The sequence below is a fragment of the Erpetoichthys calabaricus genome, chromosome 5, assembly GCF_900747795.2.
Source record: "Erpetoichthys calabaricus chromosome 5, fErpCal1.3, whole genome shotgun sequence".
Lineage (NCBI taxonomy): Eukaryota > Metazoa > Chordata > Cladistia > Polypteriformes > Polypteridae > Erpetoichthys > Erpetoichthys calabaricus.
The window spans coordinates 59,130,888-59,157,336 of NC_041398.2; positions in this window are offsets into that span (position 1 = coordinate 59,130,888).

Below are 26,449 nucleotides of genomic sequence, written 5' to 3' on the forward strand. Positions count from 1 at the left end.
ATAAGCATCCTTTGGTAATCTTCCCCTTGAATAGGGGCAAAAATGCATGAAAGCATGTGTGTTATGATCCAGGGGTTTAGGAATGAGCAGAATGCATTCATACTTTGATTTTGAGGTACCTTTAAGTATTTACATTTTACGCTGCCATTTTGTGTCCAGTGTTCTGTAGTGGTTGTCATCATTTCCTGATGGCTGCGCACATCTTCTTGTTCATTACAGTGCTTAGCTTCTGCCACATGGTAGGTGGAAGTTGTGACACATTACATCATTGGACTGGCACTATTTAAGACAACAGCGTGAATCAAAGCTTTGCTCGTGTCATACTATTTTCTAACCCACTTAATCCAGACCAGGGTCGTGGTGGTGGAAGGACGAGATTGGAGCTGGAGCTAATCCCAGCTAGCATAGTGTGCAAGGCAGGAACAAATCCTGGACAGAGTGCCAGTTCACTGCCGGGTGAACACACACACACACACGCATGCACACACACACATCCACACACATCCACACACCAAACACACACTAGGGCCAATTTAGTGTCACCAATTCACCTAACCTGCTTGTCTTTGGACAATGGGAGGATACGAGAACGCCCTGTGGAAACCCACACAGACACAGCAAACTCCACGCATGACAGACCCTGGGCAGGAAGCCTGGTCTCCTTACTGCATGGCAGGAGTGCTACAACTGTGCCACCGTGCTGCACCCTCTTTGTCCATTAACTAGCAAAAGAACGTTTTAGGGGTTTTGGATTTTGCGTGCTTCTGGACTATTATTTATTGTTTTTTTGTTGCTTTTGTCATTTTGCATCTTTTGCTCTAAGTGTCTTTAATTTTTACTTTGCTCTTTTTTGTCCCTGCACTAGAACATACACATTGTAGCAAGTTCTGGCATTTAAGAACTTTTTTAGGAGTTCTAAAAATTGGGACTGGAAAAAGCAAAACTGTTGTTAGTAACACAAGCCATACTATATACTGAATGGCAAGAACTGACATAATAAATTCTCCTGCTTTAAGGAATATGTCTTTAATTAGATTGTTGTTTTGTAGGGTGTTTTAGTAAATAACTAATTCTGATTTTCCTGTTTCCTTATTTTTCAGCACAATACTGTGATGGCATCCCCATTTTGTTAATTTGATTATGTATGGATGCTACCCTTTGTGTGCTTGTTTATATGGGCACTGCCAGCTTAGAGATTTTGCTATTTACGATGCTATATGGCTGCCAGGCACTTAGCGCATTTGTCATGTGAGCCACACTAAAACGTTTGCCATTATATAAATGGTAGAGTCACGCCTCTCACTGTGTTCAAACTTTACTTACTCTTAGGGAAAAACAAAATTAATATTGACTTGTTTAGTCACAACTTTCAATTTTTTCTATGATCCCCTAAAATAATTTTGGCAAGCCATTTAATGATTTACTGAATTTTGGTAAAACAACCATTGCTAATGACAATGACAATCTCAGTTTTTATCCTAACAGAACTCTTTCACACTCTGCCACTGGCTAATAAAATATGATCTGATGCACATGAATGACTCACCAATGTCCTATTTGAACATAATACCTACAATCAATTTGTTTTTCTCTTTTTGTTACAATTTAAAATATTACAATCAGTAATTGAGTAACAATTTCCAGACCTCTTGATTGTTTTCTATTTTTTTATTTATTAGAGGTGAAGCAGCCATTTAGTTTAAAGGTGTCTCCTAGTTTGTTACTGACCACAACCCAAAATGCTCCTCAGTTTATTCAGGGACAGCACCATAATGAGTGTACAGTCTGGTGAAGTATAAATATTTAATTTCAATAGCATGTCACGTGGTGTTCATATCAAGAAGCTGACAGTTCTTTTGGTAATAAAATAGACAATAAAGTGCTAACATTCAGGAAATTAATAAGTACTTCAAGCAATTGGCAAACTCTAAAAGAAGTGTTTATAACAATCTCTGGCTCCTGGCTGACACCCTCTCCAGAACTCGATTCTTTCTGTACCTAAAACATCTGTGACCTAAATTGAACTGAAAATGTAATTTTATTTTATTTTTGACTGTTTTAAATAATAAGGCACAGTGTAAAGCTAATTAATTCATCCCCATCTGACATTTCATTTGATTTTAATAATTTTAATAAAAGAGCCTTTGCCTGGAGGTACAGTATTATCCCACTGTCATCTGTTGGCTTTCTTTATGTTCTTATTTCCTCTTGTAAATTAAAGGTGCAACAGGCACAAAACATTTCAGATGTGGCCCCATGGGTGCATTTCTAATCTTAAGTGTAATCTATTTTGACTTGTATTTTAAACATCACATCAAAAGCTTTTATTTTTAATTTTCTAACAGTGTACCTTATACTGTTGTGTCAAATGTGATTGATCCCTTCATTTCACCTGCTGCCTTTATAGTCTCTGGCTTCCCTCATCCTTACCATTAAAAATTGACAGTTGTTTAAAAATATGGAAAACATATTTATGTGTGTAGTTTTACTATACAGTAGTTTATTTATAAACATAGCCCTTACCCTATATATTGACAAATTTTTATTTAAAAATCATTTCTAATATTTTGATCATAAATGCATTAATCAGCTATATGTCAATTCTCTTTAATTGGAAAAAAAAACATCCTAATATATTTTGCTTTTGACGCTTTTGCACTTAAAAATATAAAAAGGCTTCTATTTTTTATACGTCTAAAAGTTTGAGAAATGAATGCTGAAGTCTGCAGTTTTAGACATTCAAAAGTCAACTCTTTTTGTCTCTTATAGCTGTTCTTTTATCCTGTCTTATGTATCCAGTACAAAAAGCTTATTAATTATGGCCAGTACACAGATTTACTACACAGGTGACCTCTAGTGGCTTGTTTTACAATAACACACTAAATCTGCTTCAAAATTGAACTGCTCCTATGATGTAGTCAATATTTTTATCTTTTTTTGGCTCTGATACTATTGCATAAGTTACTCCTGTGATATAACATATTTTAAAATATTAATTACTAAATTAAATGTGTGATTTAATTTGAATATATTTTAAATTGAAATTAAACAAATTAGTGCAATGGATCTAGGCTGTAGTTCAACAGTAACTTTTTAAGGGTAAACTTCATAAAAACATTTGAAGATTTTTGTATACATACGTACTGCAACTGTAGACAAATGAAATAAATTACAAAGTAATCTGGTGGGTAGTAGTAAATTAGGAACCTTCAAAAGTCAATATTATTTTATAGAAATTAGGTGGTTTAGATTGTCGAGTCTTGTTGTGCTGAATGGTCTGCTCATGTCAAAACTTTTCTAATCTTCTAATGTTGAAAACTGCATTGTACATGTGAATCTCTTTTAAATGTTCCAAATTGCACAGTATATATATATATATATATATATATATATATATATATATATATATATATATACATAGTAATAAGGCGCTATATTGCGCCTGACCCGGCACAGACTGATGCAGAGGCAGGTGTAAAATCAACAAAATTTTTTATTTTTCTCTTCAGCCATGGGGCTCGCCTTCCCCATGTCCCACAGGACCAACACAGTCCCAAAGCAGTTCAACACAACTAAACCAATCCTTCCTCTGGCACCACCACTCGTCCCAGGCAACCTCGTCCTCTTCCTCCCGATTCTGGCTCCTGAGTGGTGGATGCTGGCCCTTTTTATAGCTCACCCGGAAGTGCTCCAGGTGCTTGATCACCTTTGGCTAATTGCACTTCTGGGCGGGGCTGTAGAGGTGTCCATAAAGGCTCCGGAATCCATGCAGCACCCCCTGGCGGCCACCCCAGATCCCCACAGGGTTGTGGAGAACTCCATCTCCCATGAAGCCCTGTGGGAAACTGAGGCACCAACGTCACCCAGGGAGGCTGTCACCAAGCATCCCGGGGGAGGTACTGAGGAGCCCATGGCTGCTCCCCCAGAACATATGCAGCAGGGGAGTCCCGGCCAGGCATGGGACCTGGTCGCCCATTACAATATATATACAGTATATATATACAGTATATATATATATATATATATATATATATATATATATATATATATATATATATATATATATATATATATATATATATATATGCTCTTTATGGCATAATGGTCTTTACCCTTGTTTTGGTTATGGTGTGCGCTCTACCTATCTACTATATATATATATATATATATATATATATATATATATATATATATAGAAAGAGAGAGAGAGAGACCATACAGTGTATGAAATGTCATGATGAAATAAAGTTAGTTAATAGTAATATTGACACAATGGAAGTCAGGTGTGGTGTCAGTTTGGTTGCTTGTCCAAGAAAGATCTAAATGAATTTGGTCATGGTAGCAGAAAATGGACAATGGAACTTGAATTGTTCCTTTATGGTGGTGAAGGAGTCAGAGGTATGAAAGAGATTTGAAAGCATTGTCTATAGAATCAGACTTTGTATTGCTAGGTGTTTTTTTGATGTGCCCCTGAACGAGCACCATTCATATTTTCTTTCAAATAAGGGGTTTGTCTTTAAAATGAACTTCTGTACCAGTTAAATGTAACCTTAGGCTGCACAGAGAAATGCTTTGACTATTATTTGCACGTATGCACCTAGCATCTGCTCAAGCTGTTTGGATTTCTTATAGGTCATTGCAGTGCACATTGACAGATTAATTCCAGGAGGGGTGAATGTGGGAGTAATTGTTTGGCTAATTATAATCCAAGTGATGAATTTTATTGGATTTTTTGAGCTACTCTTGATTTGTTCATAGTAAATATCTATCCATTGATTTTCTGTATTTAATTTACCACAGTGAGAAGCTGAACCTGGTCTCACCAGTATCAGGCACAAAGCGGGAAATAAACTATTTCATAACCATCATAAAAATCATGGCAGTTCATATGTTTATTTAGTATCAATGCACCTTTGGCCAAAGGGCAGTAGCTGACTTTGAAATCATACTTATCTGTTTCTCAACACTGGAGCAAAAACATGCACAAGGTTATTAACTCATCATGTCTTGATGGAGAGGTCAATCAGACTATTGGAATTTTGTCTGGATAGACCTGCGCAGATCCATTGTAATGAACATGTCCTGTAAAATGGTTAATATTTTCTTAACGAGTTCTACTCTCAACTCAGGAGGGGCATCTCAGAGTGTCTGATGTCTGAATGAACCATGTTTACAACCTCAACCAGCAGATAAAAGCTGTTGGAAAATCTGCTGTGTTGGTAACTCTAGGACTTGTTGGCAAATACCAATGGCTTAGTAAGCCATTCACTTATTTCTGAAGCCTGCCAATGGATTTATCAAAGCTTTTTATATAGAGAAATTTATTGGGAATATTATATGAAAGAGGAGGAAACACTATGAGTAACTACAAAACATCTTTGTGCATAACATCTACTACATCTAGTAAGTTTGAGAACATTTCTGCAAAGGAATGGGATATTCATGATTTTTGGTTTTGTCTTGGTTACTATGTCTCTTTAGTAATGAAATTTTACTTCACAGCCACTACAAAAAAGTGCATTTAGAACTCTTGCTCACAATGCCACTTGTAAAAACACTATAAAAGTATAACAATAACAACATCAGTCAACCCAAAAACTCAGCAGCAGACAACAAACATTAAACAATCTTCATGCAATATAACGCAACACATAGTTAAAAAGAAAAGGAAAGGGTTATTACTGAAAATACATGCTACCTAAGGGTGAAAACTGTCTGAGTTGAATTCTTTGTGTTCTGATGGTACTTTATCATCTGCTAGACTGAAAAGAGAATGAATAGGTGATGACTAGGGCTCTTGATAATACTAACAGGTTTTATATGAAGGCATTTGATTAAAATAACCTTGAGAGATGGTTAGCCCACTCAAGTGACTGTCTGTGGAAACAATGTGTTTAATGGCAATACCATACTGTGATGCTTTCAGTAATTATATTCTCAGCATCCTCAGTTGTAAAAGATAACCTGGATTGCTGTTCTTTTATTACATTTCCACAATTATCAGAGAGTACAGATTCTGCTTCACCTGCTTTAGTACTTCATGTGCTAATGCCATTCTACATAAGACCATCACTGGTGGTAATCCTCAGGAACCTAACAATTTTAATAATTTTTGCTGCTGAAGTGTTTGATATGAGCTGCTCTTTCTGAAGTCAACCAATTACTTTAGTTTATTTTTTCATTAATATTAAGGATGTCATCTTGCCCCCTCCTCGAACTGCCACCTTACCGTGGTGGAGGGGTTTGCGTGTCCCAATGATCCTAGGAGCTCTGTTGTCTGGGGCTTTATGCCCCTGGTAGGGCCACCCAAGGCAAACTGGTCCTAGGTGAGAGATGAGACAAAGAGCGGTTATACAAACCTCCTATGACGAATAAAAAATTTGGACGGCGTTTTCCCTCGCCCGGACGCAGGTCACCGGGGCCCCCCTCTGGAGCCAGGCCTGGAGGTGGGGCTCGATGGCGAGCGCCTGGTGGCCGGGCTTGCACCCATGGGGCTCGGCCGGGCACAGCCCGAAGAGGCAACGTGGGTCCCCCTTCCCATGGGCTCACCACCTATGGGAAGGGCCAAGGAGGTTGGGTGCAGTGTGAGTTGGGTGGTGGCCGAAGGCGGGGACCTTGCCGGTCCGATCCTCGGCTACAGAAGCTGGCTCTTGGGACGTGGAATGTCACCTCTCTGAAGGGGAAGGAGCCTGAGCTTGTGCGTGAGGTTGAGAGGTTCCGGCTAGATATAGTCGGGCTCACCTCGACGCACAGCTTGGACTCTGGAACCAATCTCCTTGAGAGGGGCTGGACTCTCTACCACTCTGGAGTTGCCCCCGGTGAGAGGCGCCGAGCGGGTGTGGGTATACTTATTGCCCCCTGACTTGGAGCCTGTACATTGGGGTTTACCCCAGTAGACGAGAGGGTAGCCTCCCTCCGCCTTCGGGTGGGGGGAACGGGTCCTAACTGTTGTTTGTGCGTATGCGCTGAACAGCAGTTCGGAGTACCCACCCTTTTTGGAGACCCTGGAGGGTGTGCTAGAGGGCATACCATCTGGGGACTCCCTCGTACTGCTGGGAGACTTCAATGCTCACGTGGGCAATAACAGTGAGACCTGGAAGGGCGTGATTGGGAGGAATGGCCCCCCCGATCTGAACCCGAGTGGTGTTTTGTTATTGAACTTCTGTGCTCGTCACGGATTGTCCAAAACGAACACCATGCTCAAGCATAGGGGTGTTCATATGTGCACTTGGCACCAGGACACCCTAGGCCTCACTTCAATGATCGACTTTGTGGTCGTGTCGTCGGACTTGCGGCCACATGTCTTGGACACTCGGGTGAAGAGAGGGGCGGAGCTATCAACTGATCACCACCTGTGGTGAGTTGGCTTCGATGGTGGGGGAGGATGCCGGTCAGGCCTGGTAGGCCCAAACGTGTTGTGAGGGTCTGCTGGGAACGTCTGGCAGAGCCCCCTGTCAGAAGTAGCTTCAACTCCCACCTCCGGCAGAACTTTGACCATGTCCCGAGTGAGGTGGGGGACATTGAGTCCGAATGGACCATGTTCCGTGCCTCTATTGTTGAGGCGGCTGACCGGAGCTGTGGCCGTAAGGTGGTCGGTGCCTGTCGTGGTGGCAATCCCCAAACCCGTTGGTGGACACCGGCGGTGAGGGATGCCGTCAAGCTGAAGAAGGAGTCCTACTGGTCCCTTTTGTCCTGTGGGACTCTGGAGGCAGCTAATAGGTACCGGCAGGCCAAGCGGAATGCAGCTTCGGTGGTTGCTGAGGCAAAAACTCGGGCATGGGAGGATTTTGGGGAGGCCATGGAGAACGACTACCGTCCGGCGTCTCAGGAGGGGGAAGCAGTGCAGTGTCAACACTGTACATGGTGGGGATGGTGCGCTGCTGACCTCGACTCGGGACGTTGTGGGTGGGTGGGGGGAGTACTTCGAAGACCTCCTCAATCCCAATAACATGCCTTCCAATGAGGAAGCAGAGCCTGGGGACTTGGAGGTGGGCTCCCCCATCTCTGGGACTGAGGTCACCGAGGTGGTCAAAAAACTCCTTGGTGGCAGGGCCCCGGGGGTGGATGAGATACACTCGGAGTTCCTAAAGGCTCTGGATGTTGTAGGGCTGTCTTGGTTGACACGTCTCTACAACATCGCATGGACATCAGGGACAGTGCCTCTGGATTGGCAGACCGGGGTGGTGGTCCCCCTCTTTAAGAAGGGGGACCGGAGGGTGTGTTCCAACTACAGAGGGATCACACTCCTCAGCCTCCCTGGAAAAGTCTATTCGGGGGTTCTGGAGAGGAGGGTTCGTCGGATAGTCGAACCTCAGATTCAGGAGGAACAGTGTGGTTTTCGTCCTGGTCGCGGAACAGTGGACCAGCTCTACACCCTTAGCAGGGTCCTGGAGGGTGCATGGGAGTTCGCCCAACCAATCTACATGTGTTTTGTGGACTTGGAAAAGGCGTTCGACCGTGTCCCTCGGGGAATCCTGTGGGGGGTGCTCCGGGAGTATGGAGTACCGGACCCCCTGATAAGGGCTGTTCGGTCCCTGTACAACCGGTGTCAGAGCTTGGTCTGCATTGCCGGCAGTAAGTCGAACCCGTTTCCAGTGAGAGTTGGACTCCGCCAGGGCTGCCCATTGTCACCGATTCTGTTCATAACTTTTATGGACAGAATTTCTAGGCGCAGCCAGGGTGTTGAGGGGGTCCGGTTTGGTGGACTCAGGATTGGGTCACTGCTTTTTGCAGATGATGTTGTCCTGTTTGCTTCATCAGGCCGTGATCTTCAGCTCTCTCTGAATCAGTTCGCAGCTGAGTGTGAAGCGGCTGGGATGGGAATCAGCACCTCCAAATCCGAGACCATGGTCCTCAGCCGGAAAAGGGTGGCGTGCCCTCTCAGGGTTGGGAGCGAGATCCTGCCTCAAGTGGAGGAGTTCAAGTATCTTGGGGTCTTGTTCACGAGTGAGGGAAGAATGGAGCGTGAGATCGACAGGCGGATCGGTGCGGCGTCCGCAGTGATGCAGGCTCTGCATCGGTCTGTCGTGGTGAAAAATGAGCTGAGCCATAAGGCAAACCTCTCAATTTATCAGTCGATCTATGTTCCTACCCTCACCTATGGTCATGAGCTATGGGTAGTGACCGAAAGAACGAGATCGCGAATACAAGCGGCCGAAATGAGTTTCCTCCACAGGGTGTCTGGGCTTTCCCTTAAAGATAGGGTGAGAAGCTCAGTCATCCGGGAGGGGCTCAGAGTAGAGCCGCTGCTCCTCCGCATCGAGAGGAGTCAGATGAGGTGGCTCGGGCATCTGATCAGGATGCCTCCTGGACGCCTCCCTGGTGAGGTGTTCCAGGCACGTCCAACCGGGAGGAGGCCCCGGGGAAGACCCAGGACACGCTGGAGGGACTATGTCTCCTGGCTGGCCTGGGAATGCCTCAGGATTCTCCCGGAAGAGCTAGAAGAAGTGGCCGGGGAGAGGGAAGTCTGGGCATCTCTGCTCAAGCTGCTGCCCCCGCGACCCGACCTCGGATAAGCGGAAGAGGATGGATGGATGGATGGATGATGTCATCTTGCATGTAGTTCTCAGATTTGTATATTTATCTATTATCATAGACATATTGTTTGTAGTCAGACTACTTGGATTATTTATCACAGCTTTTAACAGTGTCACATATGCGCGCTTAGGGGGTAGCCAAAGGGTCCAAAGAACAGAGAGAACACGAAGTTTGGGGGGCTGGAAACAAGTGTTAATACCTTTTCTCCTCTTCCCACAGACCTCCAGAAGTCTAATCTCAATTTTCCACCCCAGTATGAAGTAAATAAAGTTCCTACCTGGTTTCTGTCCTCCACTTCCGTCCATCCCATGACATCACTTGTAGCTAACATGAACATTGTCAGTTCCAGCCAATCCTGATGACGTAACTTCCGGCCAGTCCCAATGACGTCACTTCTGCTCTGCCCAATCTTGATGACATCAATTCCACTTCCTTTTTCCGGTCTTCATGTCACTTCCATTCACCGTTTTGTCTATGTTATTTTCTGTTCATTTACTATATAAACAACCATTGCTGTATCTCTCATTGTCAACTGTATTTTTTTTACAAACTGACTCAGTATCAATCTTTTTTGATCTCTCCACGGCATGAGATTATATGGGGAAGCTACCTCAAAACTTTATGATCTTTTTTGACTGTTAATTTCATGACAACAGCCATTTTGCGGGTTTACCCAAGTTAGCCATTTGCCCCCATATCTTTTTCCTCAATCCTTCACATTCCTGGGCATTCTCTGTGGTGAAACCCATTTTTTTAATATTATGTGACACCTCTTTCAAATAACATCTTCTTTGGCCTTACCCCTTCCTCTTAATGCATCAACATTCTCCACCTACATTGCACAAGCAAAGATCGCACTTGCCACATGCAGACTACCCATCACAACAGTACGTTTTTTATGATCTCACATCTAACAAAATGAAAATTGACCTTTACCACATACACCATATGGTCATGCACCCTTTTCTTTGACATGTTTTACCCTTTTGCCTACAACTATCACCTTGGTCTTTCCTGCACTTACCTTGAAGCCATTGGTTCCAGGCTAGGTTTCCATTTTAGTATCATCTCTTTCAATTCTGTTTTAGTTTTCCCAATCAAAAATTAGATCATCAGAATGTAAGTGCTGCTATAGCATTTCTTCATGCACTGCTGTGGTCACTAACTGAACCATTACAACTGCCTTTTTAAATTGGGAATATAAGGGGAAAATCAGGCAAAGCGTTAGGGTGGAAAAGTAAAGTTGCTAGAATGCTTAGTGAGAATGGTGGGAGGTACACATTAATCTTGCAGGAGAGAAGTGGTGGTATTTGGTATTCTTGTGTCTTTTGGTAGAGAAGGTGATGCAGGTGAAGGGAGGCAAATGAACATTTTGAATTTGTTAAGATCATGGTGTATAAACTGTGGTGGGTTGGCACCCTGCCCGGGATTGGTTCCTGCCTTGTGCCCTGTGTTGGCTGGGATTGGCTCCAGCAGACCCCCGTGACCCTGTGTTCGGATTCAGCGGGATGGAAAATGGATGGATGGATGGAAGAGACATGGTGAAAAATGTAAAGGTGATCATTTCTGAAGGTTGTGTATCACAACATTGTTTGGTTACAGGAAATATTTTAAACAGAGGCATGAATAAAAGAAAGAGGACATAAAGTGTATGTTACCAGGCTAAATATCTGGAGGTTGAAGGAGAAAAGTGTAAAAAGCTAATCTGGAAAGCAATGAAGAATACTGTATCTGTTTGAAAATAACAGAAGAAGTCCATCTAGACACTAAGAAATATGGAGGGTGGAATGCTAAGGTAGAGATGGCAGCTGAGGAAGAGAAGAGGTGCTATAAACAGTGGTAATATCTAGTATTGTTGTCAACTAGAAATTTAATGACATGATTACTGTTGCTTCTGGCTTTAGAGTTATACTGTGGGTCAACAAAGAGTAAAACAATGGACTGAAACACCTAGTCCTGAGAACTATTAGTATGGAAAATCAGAGCATCTAAGATATAATATGATTTTCACAACCTGAATTTACCATTTAAAATTTATGAGTTATGATAGTCTGCAACTTCCATTTTTTAACAGTTCTAACACAATGTATAAGGCAGAAACAGTGCATGTTTTGTATGGAAGAGTTTATGTAAAGTATAACAAATCTTTGTAATAATGTACCAATCATAAAAGCAAAAACAGCATAATTATAATAATTTGACCAGCTTGAGTTACAGAAATGTGAATGAAAATGTTATTCTCGTGCACACGATTTGGTGACCAAGATGTGGTTTATTTAGTATTTACACTTTCTGCCCTCAACAAAGGTTAACTTGTTGAACAGTTTCATTTGTTTTCAGGTTTTGTTTTGGTTTTTGTCTCTTGCCTGCTTGAAAAATATGAATTTCTTTGTATCTCTTTTGGTTCTGGTTGCTTAGGGGAATTTAGTGTTTATTGGATCTCCGCTTGAAAGCCTGTTGCCATTTTTAAATAAATAATTCAGCACCCTGTTTGTTTGCACAAGAATGATGTTCAAATAGACAGTGGTTGCAGTATTGACTCTTTGTCAGGATGGGATTGTTTGCTCTGGCAAATCCTGCTAAGTTTTACATTGCAATATTTTATCTCCAGCAGTCCTATCGATATAAGGACATGCATGCATACCAAGGCATAGACTATCCAGTCTCTTTTCTTATGGCTGTGTTGAGATTATACTGCTGTTTATAGTTCACTTGGTGTTTCTGTAAGGGTCCTGGTCAGCTAGCATAGACAAGGGGTGATTCAAAAGTCCTTAACCTTTCATGAAAGTATTGAAAAGTTAAGGCCCAAGCTTTTTCCCCCAATGAAAGCTTATTTATTGATCACTTCAACACAGCATCAATGCATTTTTAAGAGCTTGATACATTTGTCAAAGTAAGCAACAAAATTACTTTGTGTTAAGTTCTTACATTGGTCATTCACCACATGAATTCATTCCAGGCAAAGGTTTTTTGACATTAGATTCAGTTTTGCACTGTGCACCCACGCATTGCCATGATAGAATAATGATTTAGAATCTTTCTGAGGTGACCTCCTCACTTCTCACTCTTCCCTCTCATACCACATGCCATGGGTTAGAATTTTTTTAAAATGGAAAAAAACTTGATTTCCAGTTGATGTGAACATGGACAGCTCACTAAGACATGAATGCTAAGGACTTTTGCAACTCTCTTTGTATGCAATAGTCTGTTCTGACAATTTGTTGTGGATACTCCCTTTATACCAGGGTTTACGTATAAGTTCCCAATCCATACTTGTTTCATTAAAGCATCTTGGGAATTTTCCTGGATTAACTATCCTATAGTTTTATTGGAGCTTGATCATTCATATATGTTATGGAAACAAAATTTCTTACATCAATCGCTGTCAAAGAAGAAGTTGAGGAATCAGCAATTCTGAAAGGTGTGCAAAAGGTTTATAACATCCAATGTTGTTTTTTGTTTGTCTAAAAGAAAGTAGGTTTGTGATCAACAGTCTTTAAAAGTGTGATATTCTATCATGATTTCAGGGTTTTTTGCTGTACAGAATTTATTTTTGTGCATATTTTCCACATAATTTTCATTTTTGGAGTATTAGTATTTTTTCACTGCACCATTTTAGACTTGGTGTTTAATTGTAGTTGGCACCATTTCGTGATTTGTTTAGATGGCTGTTGGTGTATTTTTGTTGACAAAAGCTGTGACATGTGACATCACGGAGTCACTTCCATAAAAGATGGTGGTGTGCTAATATCGAGCAAGACCAATTTATTCCCTTTTACTTAGACAAGAGGTATCTTTTAAAAATACTTTCTGCTGTTTTACGTTCAAAAATCACCTTTTTTACCATTTTTTGTTTACATAACCTAAAGAGATAACCCAGCATCGGGTATATGAAATAAACTAACAAACATATTGAACACATTTATTTTAAATGTCTGGCCACATAAAGAACAGACTGTTACAAAACAGTTTAAAAAAGTTTAATTTTATTTTATTGCATGCTTTGATCTTAATAATAGATTCTCAAAATGACTGCACAGATTTTTTAGAATATAACTTTACACAAAAATCTAAATTAGTAGTGGCTAAATAATCACATTATAACAATAAATTATAAATATGTAAACATACCACTAACAGCAGACACTCTATTTTATATAAAGACTTTCTAGAAAGAGAACAATTTTAAGTTATATTATAGATGCAAATGTTATCATTTTTCTTTAATGGAAGAACTACCACGCTCAGTATGACTTTTAAAGGTCATGAACTGAACCAACACTGCATAATGAATGACTAAACGTTTGGCTTACCTAGTTTTAAAACTATTTTATTTCTTTTGAGATTAGAATTTAAATGATTATTTTTTCTCTACTCAGTATTAATATTTTTAAACTTTTGATTGCTCAATTTTATATATACAAGAGAATATTGAATATTAAATTTAAAAAGTGCTTATGGTATACGTACAGTATGTAATGTAATATGACTTCCCTTTATTTATAGTATAAATATAGAAGGCAATTTATATAAGAACTATGTTTGCTCCCCAGTCCACCAAGTGATTTATAAGTTTGGGCTACTTTGCAGTCCTGTCAATGCACTGCCTTCTCCTCAGGATGAAAAGGTCCCCAAGGCACTCATTACGGTGCTTGTGTTCCGTCTCTAAAGACTGGTGCCTCTTTCTGCCTCCTTTCACTACTCCTCTGCTGAATCTTATTCATTTCCGATGGACATTTACACTGAGAAAATGTATTTTAAAGATGCAGCAATACAGAATAATTACCAATATAATCTTAACCAAAATTTGTACCTTGCATATATAACAATAAATATTAAGAGAAAGACTATTTCCCTCTATATATTGTGAGAACTAAAATATTTAAAAAGTAAAATGTATATAGGTATATCTTCAACGTCTCCTCATGTTTAGTGAATTGTAATTAACTGCAATAATAGTTTTTTTAAACAATTCAGAATATAATAGTTACATAGCTCCTTTAGTCCAGAACACATATAATAAAAACTACCTTAGAAATTTAAAAAGTCTATTTTCTGATGTTATATTAAGTAGTGTGTGTTTTATTCATCAACTTTAACAACAATGTTTTAGGTGAGGCTAAAGGAATTCCTGTTTTATAATAGTAATATATATTAGCATACATATGTATAAAATTGTGTATACTGTATATAATTGAATTGCCCCCTACTTGCTTCGCCCGCCCACTAACCAACCAACCCCCCCGTGGGGGCGTGATTCATGCTTGTCACTTTGCATCTCTGCCGCTTGCAGATGGATCAGCTGTAAAAGCCTGTACAGCAGCTGTCCTTTAAGCCAGCTGCTGCTGCCGTGCTATGTGATTTGCAATGTCGCGCTGTGCGTCGATTATTTAAAAGCCTGTAAAGCAGCTGCTGCTGCCATGCTACATGATCTGTATGTTATGCTGCGTGACGATCATTTAAAAGCCTGTACAGAAGCTGCTGCTACCATGCAGCACAATCTGCATGTCGCGCTGCGAAACGATCTTTTAAAAGCCTGTAAAGCAGCTGCTGCTGCCATGCCACGTGATCTGTATGTTATGCTGCGTGACGATCATTTAAAAGCCTGTACAGAAGCTGCTGCTGCCGTGCTGCATAATCTGCATGTCGCACTGCGAAATGACCTTTTAAAAGCCTGTAAAGCAGCTGCTGCTGCCATGCCACGTGATCTGTATGTCATGCTGCGTGACGATCATTTAAAAGCCTGTACAGAAGCTACTGCTGCCGTGCTGCATAATCTGCATGTCGCGATGCGAAACGATCTTTTAAAAGCCTGTAAAGCAGCTGCTGCTGCCATGCCACGTGATGTGTATGTCATGCTGCGTGACGATCATTTAAAAGCCTGTACAGAAGCTGCTGCTACCATGCAGCACAATCTGCATGTCGTGCTGCGAAACGATCTTTTAAAAGCCTGTAAAGCAGCTGCTGCTGCCATGCTACGTGATCTGTATGTCGTGCTGCGTGATGAACATTTAAAAGCCTGTACAGAAGCTGCTGCTACCATGCAGCACAATCTGCATGTCGCGCTGCGAAACGAAATTTTAAAAGCCTGTAAAGCAGCTGCTGCTGCCATGCCACGTGATCTGTATGTTATGCTGCGTGACGATCATTTAAAAGCCTGTACAGAAGCTGCTGCTGCCGTGCTGCATAATCTGCATGTCGCGCTGCGAAACGATCTTTTAAAAGCCTGTACAGAAGCTGCTGCTGCCATGCTGCATGATCTGCATGTCGCGCTGCGCAATAATCTTTTAAAAGCCTGCAAAGCAGCTGCTGCTGCCATGCTGCGTAATCTGTATGTTGTGCTGCGCGATGATCATTTAAAAGCCTGTACAGAAGCTGTCCTTTTGTCTCACGGGACATTAAAGTGTCTAGGAGAAATTGTTTGTAAGTAGGGCGTGACATACAAGTAGTCTTGCGGGACATCAAAGTGTCTCTCCGAGATGATCATGTCTCGACCCAAGATTTTTTTATATAATAGATAGATATATTGTCACGCACATGTGAGTAAAAGGACGTTGTATGGACCAAATGAAGGTAATTCCACCCCAGGCCAAGGGGTAGTGGGGTGCACTAAACTTTCTCCTGTTATCTCTGCGGATCAGCTGCGGGAAAACCTCTCTGACTCATCGCTGAAGACGTCACTTCCGGCTCTGGCGCGCAGGGTGATGTTACTTACGGTTCCCCTACGTCACTTCCGGTTTTATCGGTTAAAACTGCCATCTTTTCGAACCTGAAATAGTTCATGTGTGGACTCCAACCGAGACACTTATGTCTAAAACCAAACCCATTGCAGCCATGAATAATATACAGGTGGCTCCCCCAAACCTTTTTAAGTGTGTTGAGTCTGATCTTTTCACAATATATACAGTATATATATATATATATATATATATATATATATATATATATATATATATATACAGTAATCCCTCCTCCATCGCAGGGGTTGCGTTCCAGAGCCACCCGCGAAATAAGAAAATCCGCGAAGTAGAAACCATATGTTTATATGGTTATTTTTATGTTGTCATGCTTGGGTCACAGATTTGCGCAGAAACACAGGAGGTTGTAGAGAGACAGGAACGTTATTCAAACACTGCAAACAAACATTTGTCTCTTTTTCAAAAGTTTAAACTGTGCTCCATGACAAGACAGAGATGACAGTTCAGTCTCACAATTAAAAGAATGCAAACATATCTTCCTCTTCAAAGGAGCAAACAAATCAATAGGGCTGTTTGGCTTTTAAGTATGCGAAGCACCGCGGCACAAAGCTGTTGAAGGCGGCAGCTCACACCCCCTCCGTCAGGAGCAGGAAGAGAGAGAGAGAGTTAGAGAGAGATAGAGAGAGACAGATAAAAAAAATCAATACGTGCCCTTCGTGCTTTTAAGTATGTGAAGCACCGTTCAGCATGTCGTTTCAGGAAGCAGCTGCACAAAAGATAGCAAGTGAAGATAATCTTTCAGCATTTTTAGACTAGCGTCCGTATCGTCTAGGTGTGCGAACAGCCCCCCTGCTCAATCCCCCTACGTCAGGATCAGAGAAAGTCAGCGCAAGAGACAGAGAAAAGTAAGTTGGGTAGCTTCTCAGCCATCTGCCAATAGCGTCCCTTGTATGAAATCAACTGGGCAAACCAACTGAGGAAGCATGTACCATAAATTAAAAGACCCATTGTCCTCAGAAACCCGCGAAGCAGCGAAAAATCCGCGATATATATTTAAATATGCTTACATATAAAATCCGCGATGGAGTGAAGCCGCGAAAGGCGAAGCGCGATATAGCGAGGGATTACTGTATATATATATATATATATATATATATATATATATATATTGTTTACACTATGTTTACACTAAAGACTAAGTTTGGCATGGTTTTTCCACACTCTGAAGTGGAAATGTTATCATTTAGTTGGAAAAGGCTAAACATCTATGTACACCCCAGTTATGGTCACATTGTTTATGTAGAGGCTGAATAACTGAGTTTATTGGCAGGACAAAAATGAAAAATGGATTTTTGTTAGATGTTCAGTGCAGAGATGGCATGGTGGCATGATTGCATTACTGATTCTCAATACTCACACTATACATCTTTCTCATTGTGAAATAGAGTGACTTCTGTGTGGCATTTGCATACTGTTTTTTTTCAGCAGGTCATGTCAGGATACCAACATCACTACATTTGCCAAGTTATGACTGAGTAAGGGTGTGCATAGTCAGGTCAAATGATGTAATGGCGTACATTTCAAGATTCCTTTCTGCTTTGTTCCCATTTTTTCCTTAGCCAGATAAAGCATGAATTAGTAGATTAAGTCCATGTACAATTGTAACCGGGACTGATTTTCACTATTGAGGCCACATAGAATACAGCATGAGTAACATGTTTAAAGGAAGGAAAAAATATATAAAGTATTATAAGTATTGATGGCGCACTGCTTGCTCATGACTCCAGAGATCCGCATTTTCATTATTAGCCCAGGCTCATCCAAGTTTGGTTTGGCCTTGTTTCCCCAGCACACCAACCCTATATTGATAAAAACAGTAGCCGACCATATATACTCATTTTCAGATCCCTAGCGTTCTTTATAAGCATAACTTAACCGCTACAGTATCACCATAGTTTCTGTTCCTTTTAATCATTTTGTTCTTGACTTATTACTTACTATTTTTGTTACTTGACTTATTGATCAAGTCCTCCGGCAACAATATTGGTTGTTCATGAGTGTAACAATCCTCATCTTTGCTGGTGTGAAGAGATTCTTTCTGGAAGCTAGAGTGCAGGTGACCTGAAAGATAATAGTGAAGTCTGTTCTTTTACTAAATTTGAGAAAGGCCACTGAAATGTTGCCTGCCTGAAGAAGCCAAATTACCAAATTAAAAATGAATCCAGAGAATCTAGTAGTCTCCTGTCCAGCTATTAGAAAGTAGCACACAGTCCTTGACCTGGAGGATTGGGACTGCATTGCCCTTCTATGGGATTTGACAGCCAAGTTGTTTTTTCTTTTTTATAAGCAAATGATTCTTCAGAGAAATATGAGAAACCACAAAAGGGAGTTCTAACCTGACATAGGCAAAGAAAGTCCAACCTTGACCCCAGAAAGCAACCCAGGTGAAAAGTTAAAGATGCTCACTTAAGAATGGGAGTTAAGAAAGACAGATTTATTATGGAACTAGCGCTGTAAGCCCATGCTGTAAAAAGCCTGGGCTCCTAGAAACTATTGAAATCGTCAGAAAAAAATTGAAATGCAGTGTTTCATTCTGCATTTTTGCTCCCTTGTCTATCAGCAGCTAAGCAAGTTTGTTTCTGACTTGTTAACTTGGGGCCACCTTGCCAGCTCTTTGAGCTTCATTGCTGTAACCTTGCACTTCTGGGCCGGACAGACAGACATAGACACATCCACTAGTAGACATTTATATATAAGCTTGTATGAACATATTAATAAAATAAAGTGTTTAATTTGCTACAATACTAATTTTTCAACATAATCTTACCAACATCAACAACCTTCTGTTAGAATAATTGTACTGTTACACAGGATATATAAAGCACCTTATTATTTTGTTCACTATGAAAAGTGCTGTATAAAGTAAAGGTTGGTGATTAGATTCCTTTTTTAAATTCACCTTCCTACATTTTACTGCAGTGATGGTGCTAAACTTCTATTCTTTTAATTGTACTTTGCCTTAATTCAGTTCATATTATAAATTTAAGCACCAAAATTAATATGGAAACTGGATTGAGAAGTGTAGAAATCACTAGACATTAATAGTTAATATTAGTCATGTCACATTTGATGTTAGAGTAATTTTTTCTTATGGTTTGTCAAAAATGTATCTATAAAAAATGTACAAAATATGTCAAAAATGTATCTATAAAAATGTACAAAATATGTCAAAAATGTATCTATAAAATCCTTCATCGTTTGCTAGCATCCTTTGCATTCTTTGGCTTCAGAGGACGATAGTTTTCCAGCTTACTAATGTTCTTTGGTGGTTGATAGACTGTGACTATAAATTGAGAGTTCTGATGTACCTATTTGCTTCCTCATTCTGAATTTCTCTTAAATATCCATCCATCCATCCATTTTCCAACCCTCTGAATCTGAACACAGGGTCACGGGGGTCTGCTGGAGCCAGTCCCAGCCAACACAGGGCACAAGGCAGGAACCAATCCCAGGCAGGGTGCCAACCCACCGCAGTCTCTTAAATATGTGTTAAGACATTTGTTGTCATTAGCACTGTTCTTCCTAATTGCCAGTGTACTGATGATGAACACTAAGGAATATCTTCAATGTTTGCATAAATCTGAGAAAAGGGAGATCATGTTACATTGAGATATCTTTAGACATATTGCATGCAAATCTGCTCTTTTAATATTTACCACTCAAGTCTTTATCTATGTGCACAATTCACGCTTCTCATTTTCCTTAGTATAGATTTATGATTTAACACACATAGCAATAAAAACTGTACTACTAATTACCATAGACTACCACCCTCAACATGATTGCTCTGCACTCATATCTAGACAGTCCATTGCTGGAGTTTATGATGCAGATGTATTACCCTATTATTCGTCAATTTATTTATGCACTCTTCTTTACTCTGAATATTTCTAAGGCAACATAAGAAATATGATTTATTCCCACAAACAGCAATGTATTTTAAAACAAATACTGTATAACCCAAGTATATGAAAATAAAACTGCTTATCCTGTTACTGATTTCATAGTTTTCATTCAAAGTGTGGTGTAGGTATATAGTGTGAGACATGCCCAGACACCACCAGACTGAGACCACATCTTTACAAAAGTCACGAGTTTATTTACCGCCAATACACACAGTCCCATACAGCACACAGTGCTCCCAGCACTAATTACCCCTAATCCGGGTCTTTCTATCATTGTCCGTGGGCCACCTTTCCTCTCTCCACGGGAGCGTCGTCCTGCTCCCACTTCCGACTCTAGCTCCCTGATTGTAGGGAGGCGGCCCCTTTTATTCCCACCCGGATGTGCTCCAGGTGCTTGACGATGTTCTTCCGGCAGCACTTCCTGGTGTGGCGGAAGTGCTGCTCTTGCACCCGGAAGCACTCTGGGCGTCCCTGAAAGGCTCTTCTTCCATCTTGCCGGGTATGGTGGAAGTAAATGTTTCCTGGGCTCCATGAGGCTCGGGGCACCCCCTGGCGGTGGCCACGGGCCCCAATGGGCTTGAGCCTCCTTGCTCCTCTCCCGTGGACCTCTCCAGATCCAGGGCAGTTGCCCCCTCGAGGACGTAAATGCCATCTCCTGGTCCTTCCAGGCGTCCCGGCTGGGTCTGTCCCCCAGCCTCCCGTGACAATAGATAAATTAAATATTTATCATCATGGAGAACACTTGTGAACAGAAGAGGTAGCAGTTAGGTTGTTATTTTAATTTTATTTTTAACTGTTAATAGTAATAAAATAATAAGAGTAATGATAAAATATCTAAACATATTAACAAATGGCCTTGGCATAGTGTTAGGCATTGTGTTCCCCACTAATCCTTAGAGCTGTTGGGAGCTTTGAGGTGATATGGGGGTTTGTGAGCCTTGTTCTCATTTTAGGGTTATCCATGGCAGACTGGTTGAGGACAAGTTCAAAAAATCCACCACTGACTTGTATGTGTATGTGTGCGTGCTTTCTCTTTGTCTCTTTGTCTGTCTGTCTAATACTCACATTTTTAAAGACAGGTCTAAGGTATTATGTAACTGTTCAAAGTTATGTGTATTTTCTTATTTATTGTGATTTTATTTTTGTCAATTTTGAGTTATTATTGGGTCAACAAGCTGTGTCACCTTACCTGAGGCTCGTTAGGTCTTGACACTGAACAGTCAACTGATCGACACTTGATGGTGAGCTGAGTCAAACAGACAGAGCAACTAGCTTGACAAATTTAGAAGACTCCAAAAGGTAGTGAAGATGTATTTGATAGGCTACCAGCTTCCCAGGATGAGTTCAACTCTTATGTCCAGGAGAGCTTCTGCTGCATCTCTGGCAGGTCAGGATGGCCTTTATTTAAGACCTCAGTTATGGATGCAACAATAGAGAGCTTCAAATAAATGGTTGTTGGGACATTCTCTTATGCCTAAATTGCCTAAATTGAATACATGCAGTCCCATGTACATATTTATTTTGGACATTAAATGCATTTTAGAACACAAACAAATTAAGTGGAAAAGACAAAGAGAGCAGCCAAAAAACATTCGGTGGGGTCAGAAAACCATAAAAGCAAAAACTTTGTGATCAAAACTCAGAAGTTCTAACAAAAAAATCACCAATCCAATTCATAGGCATATTTCCTTATCATATTAGAACAACTGTGTCCAATTAAATGCAAATAATAAGTAGAATTTTTATTTTTTTGAGGATTTGTTCTTTATCTAAAAGGTTGGATGCTATGAGTTTCTTATTGTCTTTTAGATAAGAAATGGCTCCCAGTTTGCAGCTGCAGACAAAACAGCATTTACAGCATCAGTCAGACAGACAGACAGACAGACAGACAGACAGACAGACAGACAGACAGACAGACAGACAGACAGATAGATAGATAGATAGATAGATAGATAGATAGATAGATAGATAGATAGATAGATAGATAGATAGATAGATAGATAGATAGATACTTTATTAATCCCAAGGGGAAATTCACATACTCCAGCAGCAGCATACTGATACAAAAAAAAATATTAAATTAAAGAGTACTAAAAATGTAGGTAAAAACAGACAATAACTTTGTATGATGTTAACGTTTACCCCCCCGGGTGGAATTGAAGAGTCGCATAGTATGGAGGAGGAACGATCTCCTCAGTCTGTCAGTGGAGCAGGAGAGCGACAGCAGTCTGTCGCTGAAGCTGCTCCTCTGTCTGGAGATGACACTGTTTAGTGGATGCAGTGGATTCTCCATAATTGATAGGAGCCTGCTTAGCGCCCGTCGCTCTGCCACAGATGTTAAATTGTCCAGCTCCATGCCAACAATAGAGCCTGCCTTCCTCACCAGTTTATCCAGGCGTGAGGCATCCTTCTTCTTTATGCTGCCTCCCCAGCACACCACTGTGTAGAAGAGGGCGCTCGCCACAATCGTCTGATAGAACATCTGCAGCATCTTATTGCAGATGTTGTAGGACGCCAGTCTTCTAAGGAAGTATAGCCGGCTCTGTCCTCTCTTGCACAGAGAATCAGTATGGGCAGAATCATCATGAAGACAAAGACAAAATAGCAAGGCTAGTGGGCAAAAACAGTTCACAAAATGGTGCTGAAACAACATCACAAAACTGAAAATAAAATGACAATTAATCCTGCATAAAGTAATATGTAATTGATAAAAAACAAATACTATGCAAGTTTCTAAACGAAGTTTACAACTTCTTTGCAGTTTTAGTATATAGGTTTATGTTAGCAATACTGGTTGACCAAGTAAGGTCCAGGTAGTGACCAAAGTGATAGTTGTGCAGTAGCAAATCAATTAGGACTTGCTGAATGATTTTTAGACACAGGACTCTGGTAAACAATTCAACCTCACAGAAATGGAAGGTGGGGGTATCCTTGATGTTGTTCCCAGCAAGAAAGGAGAGAGTGGTTGGGAGCATGCGCTGATAGCTTGTTGCCGTACCCACCACATGACGAACCACCTGGACTGGGACCACCTGGAAGGAGACACCTTAGCACCACACTGGAACAGCGTGAGGTTTTTAATGGTGGCTGGAGAGTCAATCCTGTCACCAACAACAAAGTTTTCCCTGTAAGTTGGAGGACCTGCTTTCAGGGCTGGATGCAAATTAACATCATACCCAGGACAAAGCAATTGCAGGTTAAGGGCCTTGCTCAAGGGCCCAGTTGAGTACAGTCACTTCTGGCATTTAAAGCATTTGAAATGGCAACCATCCGATTGCCAGGGCAGATTCCTAGTCTCACAGCCACCAACAAGGAAGGGAAAATATTGATTTCAATTGTGGATAATGTTAATATGTGGAAGGAGGACTTGAGGACCTTATAAAGCTGATGGATGTACCCTTCTAAGTTGTTCAAGGTGATTGTGATACATTTCAGATTGTAATAGGCAGCCCCAAATCTGAGTTCATGGTTCTTTCCCAGAAAAGACTGTCATGAATTATGATTGATAGAGGACAACTACCCAAAATGGAGGAGATCACCAACTTCAGGGTCTTGTTCACAGGAAAGTGTAGAGGTAATTGTAAGATTCACCAACAAACATGATTAAGTGATAGAAGATCTGGGAACAATGTTTTTGAACTGCACAGGACAATATTTCAGCATCAATATATATTTTCACTTACCTGTATGAGTTGCAATGTTGAAGTAGTAGATAAAACAATTAGATTTTCTGAGCATCTTCCTTGCAATACAGTAAGGAACTCAAAAACATGGCAATAGAAATACAGCTTTTTTTCAATCGAGAAGAGCCTGTTAAGGTAATCTGGACATTTTGGATGTCCCCTTCACATCTCCCACAGGAGGTGTACCAGGCAGGACCCACTCTCTTAGTTTACTTGAGAGCACCCAGGAATTCTCAGAAGTACTGTACATGAAGACTGTTTCTGAAAATAGTGCAGCTTAGACCAGCCTTGTGTGTCCCAGCTTCATTGTTCACAATAAAAATAGCAGTGGAGTGAAGTGAAGCAAGTAGATCGGATTCATCAACTGTGAAGAGCCTAAAGAATAGATTCAACCTTTATTCTTTTTCTTAATTAAAAAACATCTGGTGGTTTGTTTATCTTTTCCTTACTTTAATATAATCACTCTAAGACAATGAATAGATCAAGATTAATTACAACATCTGTTAGATTATGATTTGTTTTCTATTAGATTAGAATTTAAAATGCTATATGAGTAAAAGGATGATACTCTATAGATTCAGTGTGCACTTAAAAATAATAACTGACAGAGAAGAAATTAGTTCTGATTTATGTGATTAGAAATACTTATTTTTAAATATTTGAATACTGATGTATTTAATTTAAAAAAAATATGAAAAGTTATTTTATTGACAGTGTTAGAATAACCTATATAAATGCTGACATGTTAAAGTTGACAATCATGGAGCAATGCAGACTTTCAGAGTATATTAACACTACAGAAATGAGGGTGTGCATTTTATGCATCACAACTAGCAAAGCATACAGTAAACATAGCCCAATATTCCACTTTAAATTATAACCATGCATTAAGAATGGTGTGACCTTTTCAGTGGCCAGTGGAGGGCACTAAACACCTTTATATTCTGCATTCCAATTTTTCTTCATAAACCTTTCTTGATATTAGTACACACAGAGAAATGGAAAGAAAATAACAACAATAACAACAAAGCAATTTACTAAATATCATCCTGATAAAAATATAACTTAACTAATGTTTTTATATGTTAAATTAGGTGTTTTCTTCATATATTTTCATGTAATAACTTACAATCTATAAGAAATACTTTTCTATATTTTGTAAATTATATAACATAAGAAAGTAATAATAATAACATTAATTAATTTTATAAGACCACATCATACCCCAGTATTTTGTGATACAAACAAGGAACTAACACTAGATAGGGTACACTCATCGAAACACTGAAAAAATCTCAAGCTAAGTTAGTTCACTTGCTGATAGTTGATAGTCTGCTTATCCTTTGTGTTTTTTTTGGGAATGGCAGATTGCTTCAGAAAATGATAAATGGATGGATAATGGATTTACATTGATCACTGCTATGACACAATATGTACTGCTGCTGCCTCAGTGCTGCAGATTCAAAGGTTAGGTCCTGGCTTGGGCACTGTCCATGTGGAGCTGTCCCATTATTTTCATGAATGTATGGGTTTTTTTCTGGCTATTCTCCTTTTCTTCCACATCCAAAAGATATTCCCATTAGTTTGACTGATGACTCTGGTTTAGGTTTTTAAGTCAGTGTGAGTTTTTGAGTGATTATCCTGTCTAAGGTTCACTCCTATGTTGCTCCAGATGCTTCTTGAATGGGCTCCATCCCTATAATGTTTTTGGGGTCAATGGTTCCCCCTGTTGATCTGACCGTATGCTCCAAAAGCTTGGCCTTTCTCCACAGCTGGGTTCAATTAAAGTCTGTTGACTCAGATGGCCATGAACACTTACTTCCATTGAAATTAGAGACACACACACAAGCAGGTCATCCAGGAAGACCACATAGTGGCTTTGAGGAAAGTTGTCAGTGTTGGTGTTTTGCCTTGTCAATGGTGCTGTACCTAGTAATTACCTGTGTAACAAAAGGTGCTATATAGGTGCCTGACCCAACACAGATTCACACTGTATAAAATAAATAAAGTTTTATTTTTCTTCACCTTTGGGGCACATCTTCCCCATAATCCCCACAGGCACAACACAGTCCCAAGTGTAAAACAAACACCAAAACACCACACTCCTCTCTTCCTTCCACCACCACTCCTCCTAGGCAACCTTGTCCTCCTCCACCCGACTCTGGCCGCTGAGTGGTGGTTGCTGGCTCCTTTTATTGGGCACCTGGAAGTGCCTCCAGGTGCTTGATTGCCGACATCCGACTGCACTTCCAGGTGTGGCCAAACCAGTGCCCAGAAGGGTCCAGCAGCTCCTGCTGCAGCACCCCTTGGCAGCACCTGCAGAACCCAACAGGGCTGCACAACACTCCAACCCCCATGAAGCCCTGCGGGAGTCCGAGGCACCGCTGCAACCCAGGGAGGCTGTAATCTAGTGTCCAGGGGGAGATACTGGGTTTCCCATCCTTGCTCCTCAGGAACATATGCTGCAGGGGCGTCCCGGCCGGGCATGGGCCCCAGCCGCCTGCCACATCTAAATGGCATCAACATTTTTCTGCTGCAGTGATAAGGGTGGTGTATTTGAATACTG